This window comes from Phalacrocorax carbo, chromosome 1 (genome assembly GCF_963921805.1).
Source record: "Phalacrocorax carbo chromosome 1, bPhaCar2.1, whole genome shotgun sequence".
NCBI classification, from domain to species: Eukaryota; Metazoa; Chordata; class Aves; order Suliformes; family Phalacrocoracidae; genus Phalacrocorax; species Phalacrocorax carbo.
This window is the reverse complement of record NC_087513.1, coordinates 96460856-96473893: the sequence shown is the minus strand read 5'-3', so window position 1 is coordinate 96473893 and position 13038 is coordinate 96460856. Positions and strand designations below refer to the sequence as shown.

General features: G+C 40.3%; 1 protein-coding gene across 16 annotated transcripts in view; it reads right to left on the bottom strand.

Moving 5' to 3' along the window:
* BBX (BBX high mobility group box domain containing) overlaps positions 1-13038 on the bottom strand; it is a 165714-nt gene that overhangs the window by 142901 nt on the left and 9775 nt on the right. For 2 of the 16 annotated variants that reach the window (XM_064467931.1, XM_064467973.1), the window contains exons 3-4: positions 5551-5639; positions 2739-2874 (exon numbers count right to left, since the gene is read on the bottom strand). The exons of 12 other annotated variants lie outside the window; for them this stretch is intronic. The gene's annotated coding sequence lies outside the window, so the exon portion shown is untranslated. The remainder of the gene's footprint in view (positions 1-2738; positions 2875-5550; positions 5640-13038) is intronic. 2 more of the 16 variants (XM_064467949.1, XM_064467957.1) reach the window with 2 other exon arrangements.

Sequence of the window (13038 nt, the reverse complement as noted above, 5' to 3'; positions counted from 1 at the left end):
ATGCCAACTAAAACCCTGAAGTCCACAGGTTTCTTTTAAGACAAGCCTGAGAGATTTTAAAAAACGAGACACTTAGAACTCAAAGTGCAAGAGTAAGCAAGCACGAGCATATAACCACAGGTCTTGAATCATGCCTTCAATGAGACATACTGGATTAACCGCCTTGTTCTTTTACAGTGCTTTACATCCTGATCACAGATGTTTCAGGCTGAGAGCGCTGACCACCGGCAGGTAAGTGGAAACAAAAGCAAGAAAAAGTGCAACAACTCCAGGAGCCTAAAGAAAGACTGGGGCAGTGGGAATAGTAAGGATTACATTTCAGCCTTATGCACTATACACTAGCCAACTCAGTTGCTCACTAGTTAGGATGAGCTATTTTGATTACTTCCAATAATCCCTAAACTCTGATACTTTTAAAACAGCTTTGATACTTCACAGTTTCTGAAGAACATCTCTACGGCCTCACTGAAGCAGCAGGGAATTCCTTTACTCTGGCAGTCCCTCAGCCCTGGCTGCTGTGTCCCACCTTGTGATCAGCATTCCCACGATGTCAAGGTGAGTTTGCACGTTAGAGATGCTCACTACCAATTTGTTAAGCTGCGAACTTCGTATGCCAGCAAGTTCTTGCATGGCTTCATCCCTGCTCTCCTTTCACAGTGATGATGCACATTACAAGCAAATTACCACCACTGCGTGAAAATAAAGATCCTTTTTGTTGACAAAGTCAGAATGCTTGAACTTTCTCTTTTCAAGTAAGACTCTTGAGGACAGAATCTTGTTCATTTGCCCAAATTATCTGGCAGTCCAAGAAGCACCTACACAAGCTGGGGTTTAACTTGATTTAACTTGCTCATGATTCGAATGCATGCAACTAGCAAAATCAGTTTATTACCTTTACTTTCCTTAAGGCCACGGCTCTAGTATAGAACAGTTAGCTCCTGCCACCTTGTGGGACTCCATGGATTTCCCTGAAAGCTTGTTTCAGCAGCAAGCTAGTCAGTTAAAACAAACATTCAGGAGTTACTTTCCTTGTGTTTCACCATGGTGAATGTTAAAATAAGAAAGAAATATTTATGGAGAGGGTATGCAATTTTGGGTGTTTTCTGGTTCATTATTCCTAGCATTGTTTATATAGTTGAACTGCTGGATTTAGTAATCTTATGGAGGGTGTTTTAAATATTTAAATACCTGTCAAGAATCTTAAATTTTGAAAGCTGATGCATCTAAGTTTAAAATAACGCTATGATCAAATACTTGTCACCAGCAGTAAATTTCACATATTTGAAACATATTCCACACAGAAATAATAGGAATTTAGGCCGAAAATCCTTGCAGTCAGGTGCAATTTTGAAACCCAATAATATTCTCAGTCTTATAAGGAATTATGTATGAGCTTAACTTTTAATATGGTCGTAACACATGTCCAGTTCTCCCAAAAGATCTGATGCCATGTAATTACTTTTTAACTGCAATTTGACTTTCTATTTAATGTTTTTCCTCTCCTCATCCTCCTCCATCCCTATCATACATGGCCAACTTAATGGATGAGTGAAGTTCTCCAAAAAAGAATGGGACGATTGGAACGAAAGTAGTTTTTCAACATAGTAACATGCAGGTGAAGGTCCATGGATCTCCGTCCTGATGTTTTACATGTTGTCTACTGTCTCCTCAGACAACTAATTCTGCACCTCCACAAAATAGGTGTGACAAAGACAACAGCAGCTGCAAACGATACAGAAGATATGAGGTTCTCTTTTTATTTAAAGAAAGCCTCTGCTGCTCCAGATCTCAAAAAATGAAACAGTACAGAAGAGTATGGATGACATGACTCCATGAACCTGATCAACAGCCTCAATGAACCTGCTCCTTTCTATTCTTGGAGCTAAGTGATTTGATGCATAGAAATGCAGGAACAGTTAGGGTGCACCTCTCCCCCATCATCCTGCAACTGCTTCACTGAACCCGGTGGAGATTTACCATGCTGTGTACTTGACGCCAACTCGAGCAAACTAAACTCCTTGGGACTTCCTTCTGGTAAAGGAAAAACAGTCAAACTCAAAACAGGAACAGCTCTTCCTGACGTCACAAGCAAATCACCTCTAGTAAAGGCCTTAGTAGCTCATAAATAAACTCAAGAACAATAATTACAGATTCACAGCCAGAGGAAATGCAGCAGGAATGTCCTCTTTCATCCATACGTAGAATGCATTTTTGCTAAAGAGTGAAACAATGACAAAATGTCAGGCAATGAATCAAGTCAGCGCAGTATACCCGAGGGACAGAAATTTTGTGTTCTCAAATAAAAAGTTTTACAATCTCACAAGATTCCCTGGTAACTTCACAAGTGGGGGTTCTCTCTCATAGCCATCATATTCCTCCCCGCCCTTATCTTCTCCTATATACTCTTAAAGTCCTAGTAGCCATACAATTAACTTAGAAGCCAAAGTTCAGAGGCATCCGTGACAACCTCTGACCATACCTCAGCTCCAATACTGAGAACTCCTTCCAGACTGAGCTGCGTCTGTGACCTGACTGGAGGATGCCAAAATGTTCCTCACAATTGTCCTTACCCATCCCAATCTCCGCTACAGGAAACCCAGACAGAAAAACAGGCAGGGAGCTCTAGAAGAGAGTTCTCAGTCTAGACGATCAGGGAATAGAACTGCAGGGCATACTCTACCTGCCCCAGATACAGTCAACACCTTGCAAGGACAACCCAGTTACCACTATACTCTTACCTCACTCTGGATATAAGGAATACAGACATCTCCTCATCACGAGGTATTTGGTTCTCCTTGCACTGGAGCACCATGACGTTAAGTCAGTCTCACTGTAACTGCAGACATGTATCTAAGAGCCAGCTTCAGTCCTTGGCTACAGAGAAAAAGAAATAGCATGCTCTAGCACCAGAATGGATCAGATCCAACAGCTGCTGCAGGTCTCAATAACACCATAAACCATGAGAGGAAAATACTAGGACCGTACAAGAAATTCCACTTTGATGTGAGTGAATCATATCCTCCCATATTCTCTTACCCCCATTTTATTTCCCTACTAGTCCTACATTCTGCAGTGTTACAAATGCAGCGGGCTTGCCTACATGCTCATAGCAGTCTAACTGCAGTACCAGGGAGCTGAGCTACTACCTTATTCTTCAGGATGGTTTGAAACCAGTGGCAGCATAGACACCCTTTTCATACCCTGACTAGAAGTCCTCTTCTTGGAGGTTGTAGCTGAGTTGAACCTGATAATAACAGCACTCCCAAGCAGCAGCAGACTTTAAAGTACCCAGTAATTTTCAGTTCTCACTGTTGTCCACAGCATTCTAAACACCAGCAGTGAAAACCTGCCCAGCATTAACTCTGCTTAAAGTTACAAGTTCTCTAAGGAGCTAAAAGCATCCGGTCCAGGTCAAGGATGCACCATGGCATGGCTTCAGCCTGGTTCCTATAGGAAACTGCTCCTTAGCTCTAAGGGTAAGATTGTTTTACTTTTTCACAGAATATGTATTTTTCTGCAAAAACATTATTTGACTTTTGAAAACTTTTGTTGAGGGAAATTTCCAAGCAGTCACATAAATTAATTATTCCATTCATGTATTAACCAGAGGAAGAATTATTAAAAAAACAAAAAACAAAAACAAAACCCACCACACTACTGGGCCACTTAACCATTCTGTTTTTATTTTATCTACACCCTTATTGATCTCCTTTTGCTGCCAACTGCTTAGCCTTACATTTTAAGAAGAGGCAAGTTCTGAATGTAACCATCTCTATTTCTTGAGAAACAGATCTAAAAAAAAATCATTCAGGTTACAGAATTTACAAACTTCTGTATATAACAAGTCTTATCAAATTTCCAAGAGGAACCTCGCTGCTTCACAAACAGGATTCCACTATCAGCTCCATCTTCTCCAGTTGTTTCACTGATGCCAAGCCACAACAGCTTACCCATAACTGTGCATGTGCCCAAAGATTTGAGCCAAAATATCTCAGAGCAGGATCAGCTCCCTGTAAGATTAGATGCATGCAGGCTTCAACCCTGCAACTGCAATAGCTCAGGGAGATTGCTATGACAGAGGCGTTGCAGGACTGGGCCCTAAAATAATCAAGTATATAAAGACCTTTGTCCTCTCCACAACTGAAGCACAATTCTTAAAAACCAACCAAACAAAAAACTTCTGTATTTGTGAAATAAAAATCAATTCTTTGGACAGCAAGCAGGACCAGCATTCTTCAGGCCAAGCTCCTTAAGATCTAGAGGCTGTTTCCCCACTTCCTGTTTTGTTAGGTTTTTTTAGTTGTTTTTAAGGTTTTTTTTTTTCTTTCTTGAAATAAATATTTTTATTCTGATAATTCTTTCCCGTCTCCCTCAGATGAAAACCATACATGGCCCTTGTCCTAAAGACAAGCCCAATGCAGGAAAAATTCAGTCCCAAAGATGCAAATTTGGCAGCATTTAAAAAAAAGGTCAGCAGTTCAAAACCTGAGAGTGCTGGCTGGAACTGTAGAGCAAGGATAGGGGATAACTCCCTTGGGATCTACTGATTTTTACCGATTACCTTCTTAGCTTTCCATCATTTTATTTCATAGTATAGCACACAGATGGCTGGATCTGAAATCAGAAGGTGAACAAGATATTAAGAATTTTCTGTGAAATCGAGTTCTGGTACACCCAAGACTGTGTGCCAACTGAGAAAGTAGAAGATGCTTAAAACCCTAGGTAGGCACAGAAGTCCACAGCTCTGAACAGTGCAAGCCTAGGAAAAGAAAGCACAAGATCCCTGGATTCTCAGTCTAATCTAAATGATTAAAAGACAGTCATTAGGCTTCCTTGCTAATGACCTACTACAAAACCACAAGTTTAAACTTGGGACTTGAACTATGAAGTGCCCCACAAAACCCCATGCTGCTGCAATGCTGACTTCCTTCCAGACCGCTCGTGCCAATCCTTAGAGCAAGAAGCTCAGGCAAGGGAGCTGAACTGAACACTCTGAAATATTAAAGTACAGACCAAGCCTGGCCTAAGAAGCCCTTTTGAGCAGTGGGACATTTTAGCTTATACTTGGAACCAGCATAAATACGTTTCTATCACCTTTACACATCTCAGTCCACAAGGATGCATAAGCATGTTCTGTTTGCAAAAGTCACTTTCAGAGAAGTAGGAAGAACAGAGAGCAATATTTACAAAGCAACGAGTTAAGAAGAGTCCCTGGGTTGGAAGAACAGAACACCAGGTCCAAAAGCTGTGACCTACAAGATTATGTTTCTATCAAGCAGCACAAGCTCTTAAAAGTAGTAGAAGAATTCTGAATTGAACTTGGATCCTAACAGGTTTGGTAAGTTCACAGTAAGCCTGAAATCAACAGATGACAGTTTGCTATAATTTTTTTCACCTACCAATATGGAAAAGTAATACGTGTGCATACGTAGGGCAGATATTTTAGTAACAAAGAGGTAGCTGGTGTAACAAATTTAACAGTGATGTAAGAAACTTGCAGCAAGTTCAGGAGTTCTGTACTTGGTTCTGCCACCAGGCATCTAGTCTTACCTGAACATCCCTGGGTCTACTCTGCAATCTGCAAAACAGGGGTAGTAACACTGGTTCTGAAATGTTTGTAAAATGCAGTTAGTTGATGCCTGTAAAAGTACACAATAGGAGAGCAAAGTATTATTACACCCTAGTAATGTGCTGTTTAACAAAACATGTAACACACATGAATAGCAGCACCATCTCTGTTCTACAGTACACACTCTTAAAGACTGTTTATATACCGGTTTAGAAAGTGAATTGTTTTGACTCTCTGCGAGGATGAAATGCTAAAAGTCAACCTGAAGTCCATCTCTCTAGAGAAGGAAGCAGGCATCTTTTCTAGATCTTCACAAACATTAAACGAAACTGAGCCTCAGCGTAAAACTTTCCCTTAGTATTTTAACACCACCACAATTACTGCAACTGCTATTTTACACTATGGTAAGAGCCAACACATGGTAATTAAAAAAAAAAATCTGGACAACTCTTCTCAACCTTCTGCCCTCCTACTCAGTACCATGTTTTTCTTCCAGAGATTGCACAATACTTTACAAAGGAAGAAGCCCTCACCATCCCAAGTTTGTAAATGGAGAAACAGAGAGAGAAAGAAAGAGGAAGCAATCCACATGAGATCATGAAGCGAGTTAATGGTAAAAACGGCAGCACCAGCCAGTGTTTTTTTTTCCTGTTCCATCCGGCACAATTTTCACCCTTTTCTGGACTCCTAGAAGGAAGTGCTAACCTTTTATTTGCTTGCTAAAATATAAGTGCAGAGCTGGAATGTATTTTCACCCATCCCTCTGAATATATTTGAACTCAACTAGTAAATTGTACTAGATACAGCATTGCACGTGCCCCAGGTTGTGTTTCAAGAAGTTCATTCAGTATCTGGGAAACATTTTAGTAGAAACTCACTCCAAGATTACTGTTCTTCACTCCTAGCACCATCAGAGTATAATTTATGCATTATTCTATGAATTTGTTCACCTTAGAAAATAGTCTTGTTTCAGCTATACCAGAACACAAACAGAACAAGTACTATGGCAGCAGGATACTAGTCTATACCTAGCAAGCGATTATGTGTGTGCACGCGCACTTCGCTTCTACACAAGTTATTCTACCAGCATACCTCAAAGGGCAAAAAAGCAAACTTACAGAAATGCAAGCACACCCTTGTGAAAGGGATTTTACTGCTTTTTTTGGTCTCCGTAGCTGAAAGTTGTAGTGGCATACTGTACCTTTATTCTAAGGTTACTGCACCCATGCTCATACTTCCACATTCATACAATAGTAAAATTCACACCAATCACCAGTAAAGCACACATGATCCTTAAAGAATCCTCAGTGAGATTCATGAAGGTTTTCTTAAAAGTCAGAATTTGTTTCCATTGCACTCAATAAAGTTCTCACTGAACTCAGCATGACATTGATTAGACCTACTGGGGCACTGCTCCCAGGTAACAGCGTAAACTCCTTTTTGGATGGGAGGCAGGGGAATCACACATATGGTTAGGTGCCCCTGTCACTTTTGGGGGCGCGGGGGAAGAAGTACCTGGGAAAGTGACAGAATCTATTTTGCAGACGGCGTGCATATGTGCAGCATGTGTGTTATACACATATGATACTTTGCAAAGGATATTCCCCTGCAGCTTACTTACCTTATACAAACTTGGAGTGCTCAGGCTAAGACAGCGCACCTGCCTTTGCACTCCCTCTATGCTTGGCTGGAGCTGCCAAGAAAGCAGACTGTTTGGCAGCAGCACTAGTTTGGTTCAGCACCAGCAGAAACACTTCTGGTTGTGAAGATACGATTTTCTGGAAGTTCCTGAGTATAAAATTGTTTCAAGAAAAAGACTGGCCTGTCATCTAAATGTGGACTGTTGGTGGGATTATTTCACTAAATTGATCCATCCAACTAACTCTCCAAAGCAAAGGGAAAAAAGTGAGCTTTAATGGCAGTGATGGGAGCAAGCCCCTCCCCCACAAATGAAAACCAAACAGGAGTGAGGGTGTCTTGTTCTTCACATCAAGTGTTACCGATGTAGTTACAGCAATATTTTTAAACACGCACTACTCCTAGGTGGTTTTGCCACAATCCCCATGACTAACGCAGTCAAATTCTGTTCAACAGCCTCGGTGGAATTGCACAAGCTCGCACCAACTCTGAATTCAGACCAAAGTGGATTTTATATCCAGATTTTTTCAGCCTGACCAGTAGCCCATTTCAGTGTAACCTAGCAGGAAAACACTACTAAGCACATGCTGAGTAACAGGCTTCTCTGAGACGTCTCAGACAGAACACCCTCAAAGATACCAATTCTCCTGAGAAAATCTTGGTTCAAATACTCACTTTCTTAAAGGGAAGAAAGCCTCAACATTTCATGTCGGGGTGGGGGTAAGCAAGTTAGAACAAGAATAGTTCAATCCTATGGAAATGCAATAACTATAAAATCAGCCACATTAGTAAAGCATTCTGTTTAAACACTTACGCTAAACAAGAGCTAATTGTTTTAGGGCAGCTTCATAAAACACGAATGCTTCAGCAATAAACAACTTCCATCAGAAAAGTTGCCTAAATATGCAACTGCTTTATTTTCTTACTGATCTTGTACCAAATGTATGTGAAAATGAAAATGACGACCCTTTCAGGATGAGTGATTCATCTTACTTTGGCTGGCTCTCTTCTTAAGGAAAAGACTAGGTAATACTCAGTAATTTTCCCATTTCAATTTTTTAAGGAAGTTTTTTCTTGCTTTTTAAAAATTGACTGTTTTAAACATTTGTGACCTACAATAGCATTCTGACCTTTGCTTCAATTCTTTTCATTTCTATTTAGCTTTCTAATCTTATCTTTTTATATTTAGTTATACAAGACCACAATAACTGCTGAGTTTTAATACCCTATACGTTGATGCAAAAGAATACAGAAAATCAGGACAAAGACAGGATCACAAAACCTATGTTTGCACTGGGGAAAGAAGGCCATAAAAACACTTCTTGAAGGGTGTAACTCCTCCTTCATCGGGGGCGTGGGCAAAAGTGCAATATGTTGAGTATAACTGTGCCACCCCGCCTCAGGCGCACTCTACATTTCTGAGCACAACCCTTCTACTACCCAAGGTCTAACTCGGCATTCCTTAATCGTCACAGATACTGCTACATGGTTCCCCTGCTGCAGAACAACTGCGTGGAGCTGCAGAGTCAATACATGTTATCAAACTCTCTGAAACTGCACAGATGCTATTAATATTTTGGTAGGGTGGGGGTTAGAATTCTTTACCTGTGTTAGCCCACAGACTTGCTATGACATATTTACCAATTCCTTTTTCCTTACTCTTTCTTCATCTAATACATTAGTAATACATTCAGCATCGAGTAACCAACTTGTTTTCACTTTTTTGTTTCTGGATACCAGTGGTGCTAGATCCATTCCTGGAAGTTATGAAGTCCCCTCTCAACCATTAAAGTCACAGTCACCTGCCACATAGTCTAGAGGAAAGCTTGCACTAGCAATTTTAAAATAATAATGTAAAAAAATATTTAAAAAAGAAGTTAAGGACATAACTGTGTCAACAGACAGGTATCTGTTGATCTACATCTGCTAGAAGCCACAGAAGGGTCTAGCTCCCACAAAAAAAGGTTAATATGGTGCCAGTGACACCTAGTCCGCTGCTCTTCATTCTTTAATGGCAGAAGATACTGCCCAAGGCATCCGTTATTAAAAACGGAAACTTTGGATAATGGATACTGAAGTTGTCTGAGAAAATATATTCAGCTTAACAGAAACAGATACAGTTACAAATTAATCCGTTTTGAACAAAGAAATTGGACTCAAATTTCACTCAGATGTTCTTGATGCTAAATGTATTTTAATAAAAAAGCTAACTGTAAATTACCTATAAATTGTGACAAAGCAATGTTAAATTCTACTGTAATATTATGTAACTCAAATTCTATTAAATTACAATAAATTACCGATGTTTGATGCCAAAACTGTAAACAAATTTCTAATACGGAGCAGGTAAGTCTTCACCGAAGGACCAAGAACAAGTATTAGGGTTTAGAACTAAGTCACCTGAAAGTAGTAACTTAATCTGTATTTGCAGAGAAAATGTCTTTGCTCCGTGAGTCACTTCGTGGAATTTGGTGTAAAGTTGAGAAACTAACTGGGAATTGAAAAAGTTAGACCACTTGTTTTCCTCCTCATCTGAGAAAGCAAAGCAGAGAAGTTTGAGCTCTACTAGTTCTAAAAGCTTGCGTTCAGTTACAGTAGAATCGGTTACCTTATTAGGGATAATACTTTATCTGCATTAACTTGTGAGCACGTGTGTGTTTGTGCATGAGTGTAGCTTTATTAAATAGGGCATTTTTAAAGGCCAGAATTTAAAAAAAAAAAAGCGTTACTTGTGACACCCTAAATCAAAGCTTTCTTAACTGTTGCAATCTAAATAAATGCATATAACCAATGCAATCACTTAGAAAGTGTGCAGGCACACAGTGTATCCTCTGAACTAACAAAAAGGTAGTGCCAAATTTAGTGTAAAGGCTATATTTAGCAACATATTTCAACAGTCGCCTACCAATAGAGATTGCTTCTGAGAAAACAAATACAAAAATACCAAAGCAAAATAAGATTAAAAGCACCAATGTAAACCAAGTGTCTATTGACCAAAATCATGATTTAAATCAGTTCAATGGGTATAACCGGAATGTCAAGGTATCAGACACATAAGCATACGTAGAGAGGGGCTCACAAGGGCCCGGAATACGAGGTGTAAAAACCTCCCTGCTTTCACTGTGCCTGCCCCCACTCTCTCCTTCAGCCCTGCTCAATCCCTGCAATGCCCGTTAGCGTTCCACAAAACACCATCCCCCACTCAAAGGTTTGGTTGTTTTTTTTTTCCTCTAGGATCCTTGAATAAGAACACATACTGTCCTAACCGGAAGACCTGCACCGTGCCCTTCTCTCCTGCAACTGATTGCACGGGGATGTCTGTGATGACTGCCTCACCCCTCGTTTCAAACTCTCTCTTTCTCTCTCCATAACTGAAGAATAGCAGTAAACTTCAAACGCAGCCCTGTGGGTCCATCCAGGAAAGCAAGATTGCACACAGAAACTACATCGCCTGTGGCAGAGAAACCAGCAGGACAATTCTTAGACAAAACAGAGTATTTGGCCAGTTTTCTCAGGTGCTTCCCTCCCCCGGCTTCAGCATCCTCCCACTTGCTTTGGCCCCCATGGCCACACGGTGCAGCAAAACAGAAAGCTCGACAGGGACATCCTCAAGAGTCCACTTCACTATATAAATAAATAATCTGTTTCCTCTAGACATGTCTCTCAGGAGGGTAAGATCTTCCTTTGCTGATAAAAATCCAGGAAGACTTTGCAGGCACGCAGGCCCAAAGCTTTCTTTGGAGCTTCCACCTGAACAACAGGCCAGCCCTGAGTAACAGTAAACTAAGCGGAGATTTCAAAACCTGCAACTGAGCATCCAGATCCCTTCCACAGCTTCCTTTGAAGGAACATGATGGTCCATACTGTGGCGAGGGCCCTCACAATATAAGATTTTTGCCTGGGTTACTTTTAACCATAGATTTTATTTACCTTCTGCTGCTTTGGTACACAATGCTGAGGTGAGACAGACAAGCAGAAGCAAGAACATGCAAGAGATGCAAGGAAAACACTGACTTACAACCAAGGGAAACACTTAAAAGATAATTTTCCCCACACATGCAGGCAATTCTCTCTCAAATTAATAGGAAGTAGGCATATTTAACTAACTGTTACACTTAGCTATCCATAATCTACTTCCCTTATTTAAGGTTTTCTATAGTAAGAAATAGTTAAAAACTTCATCCCCTTGCTCTAGTTCCGACATTAGTGCTCTCCATTTAGTCCAACAGTTTTAAGAGAATGGCATTGGAGCTTCTGCCTACTATTTCGGCACTGGAACCCATTTTTAATCAATAGAACAGAGGAAGTAAATTGTGAAGAGTCACTTGCATTAATGTATTTGCTACCAGTTTTGTCATTCTTCATTTTGCAGACACCAAATTTCCCCCTACAAACACCTCTGTTGCTACAAAAGCAGCTGGAAATTAATGATGCTATTTTTATTTTCTTATTAATTTGTATGCCATAGCTCTGTAATCAGTGCTGGATCATGCTGCAATTTTGTGTACTTGCTTCAAAATATATTATGAGCACTTGATGACTGATGTTTAACACAATGTATGAAAGAGTATCTCAAACAAATTAGAGGGAAGAAATACAAATAAAGACACTTAAATAAGAAAAAAAGTTTTACTTATTCAAACAAGAGGTAAATCCTGAAACTCACAAGTTTGCGGCATGGAGCATTCACTGATTAGAACTGAGCCAGGCAGGAAGTGTGCACTATTCAACATGAAATCTGGGTATAAAGAAACCCTTCGCAAAGAGAAAGAACATCTAAAGCCAGACTTACCAATGAAGTGGAGGTGATAATCCTACTTCTTTCCAAATCTATCGCCTCCAACCACTGATCTGCAGTACATCAGAATGCCTTCTTTGCCTAGCCACATAACCAACTTAGGAAGCAAATGAACAAAATGGCATATGTGCCAAAAGATGTATCATCTACCAACTGGCATTCTCACACTTTATGCTCTTCCACCCTGTTCTCATTTATGGGAACCCTACATATATCAGCAATGTCTCTATTGCTAGCCCTTCCTGCATTGCTCATCAGGTCAGGGACTGCCTATAAGTTGGTGCACTGATCGCTGAGTACAACAGGCACGTGACCCTGGCAGGACTATTTGCACATCAATAATTACAAATAATGTGAAATCTGCAGCTTTCCTGAGGCCACCAGAAACTTCAGGCAGCAGACCTGCGAAGGGGTGCGCATTGATGATACATCAGGAATCCAGTTGCACAGCTGTAGCTGCAGGATTGAAGTCTTCAGTAGTTAGGACAAGATACACTGATGTTCCTGTACTTCACCCCATCAGGGGGGAAAAAAAAAAAAATCAGCATGATATTGCTAACTGTAGATCACTGTAGACATGATGTGGCTCAAAGGCCACTTGTGGAAAGCAAATTAAAACACGGCAACTACAAAAATGTCTTTTCATCAACGTGGCAAAAACCAGCAACTCTCTCCCAACTTTCACGGACAGACTTTAATGCAGAACTTCACAACATTTCAGCTCCACTGACTTCCGTGGAGCTACTTCACACTGAAGAGGCTGAAAGAAGATAAGAAATCAAGTTGTCTCTCACTCCTTCCATTCTCTCCCAAGGTTTTCTTTATCCAGCTTCATCTCCAAATCTCTTGTGATGTCTTTCTCTTAAATACTGCTTTGACAACCACAAAAATAACGCATTCTCTCACATATACAAACAAAAACCTATGATTATTTGCTTCATAAAAGATCACACAAGTTGATGAGCGAAGACTTACTATTCTACTGCAAGAGATATAATCCTAACTATTACCATGTGACATGCCTTACTCATTG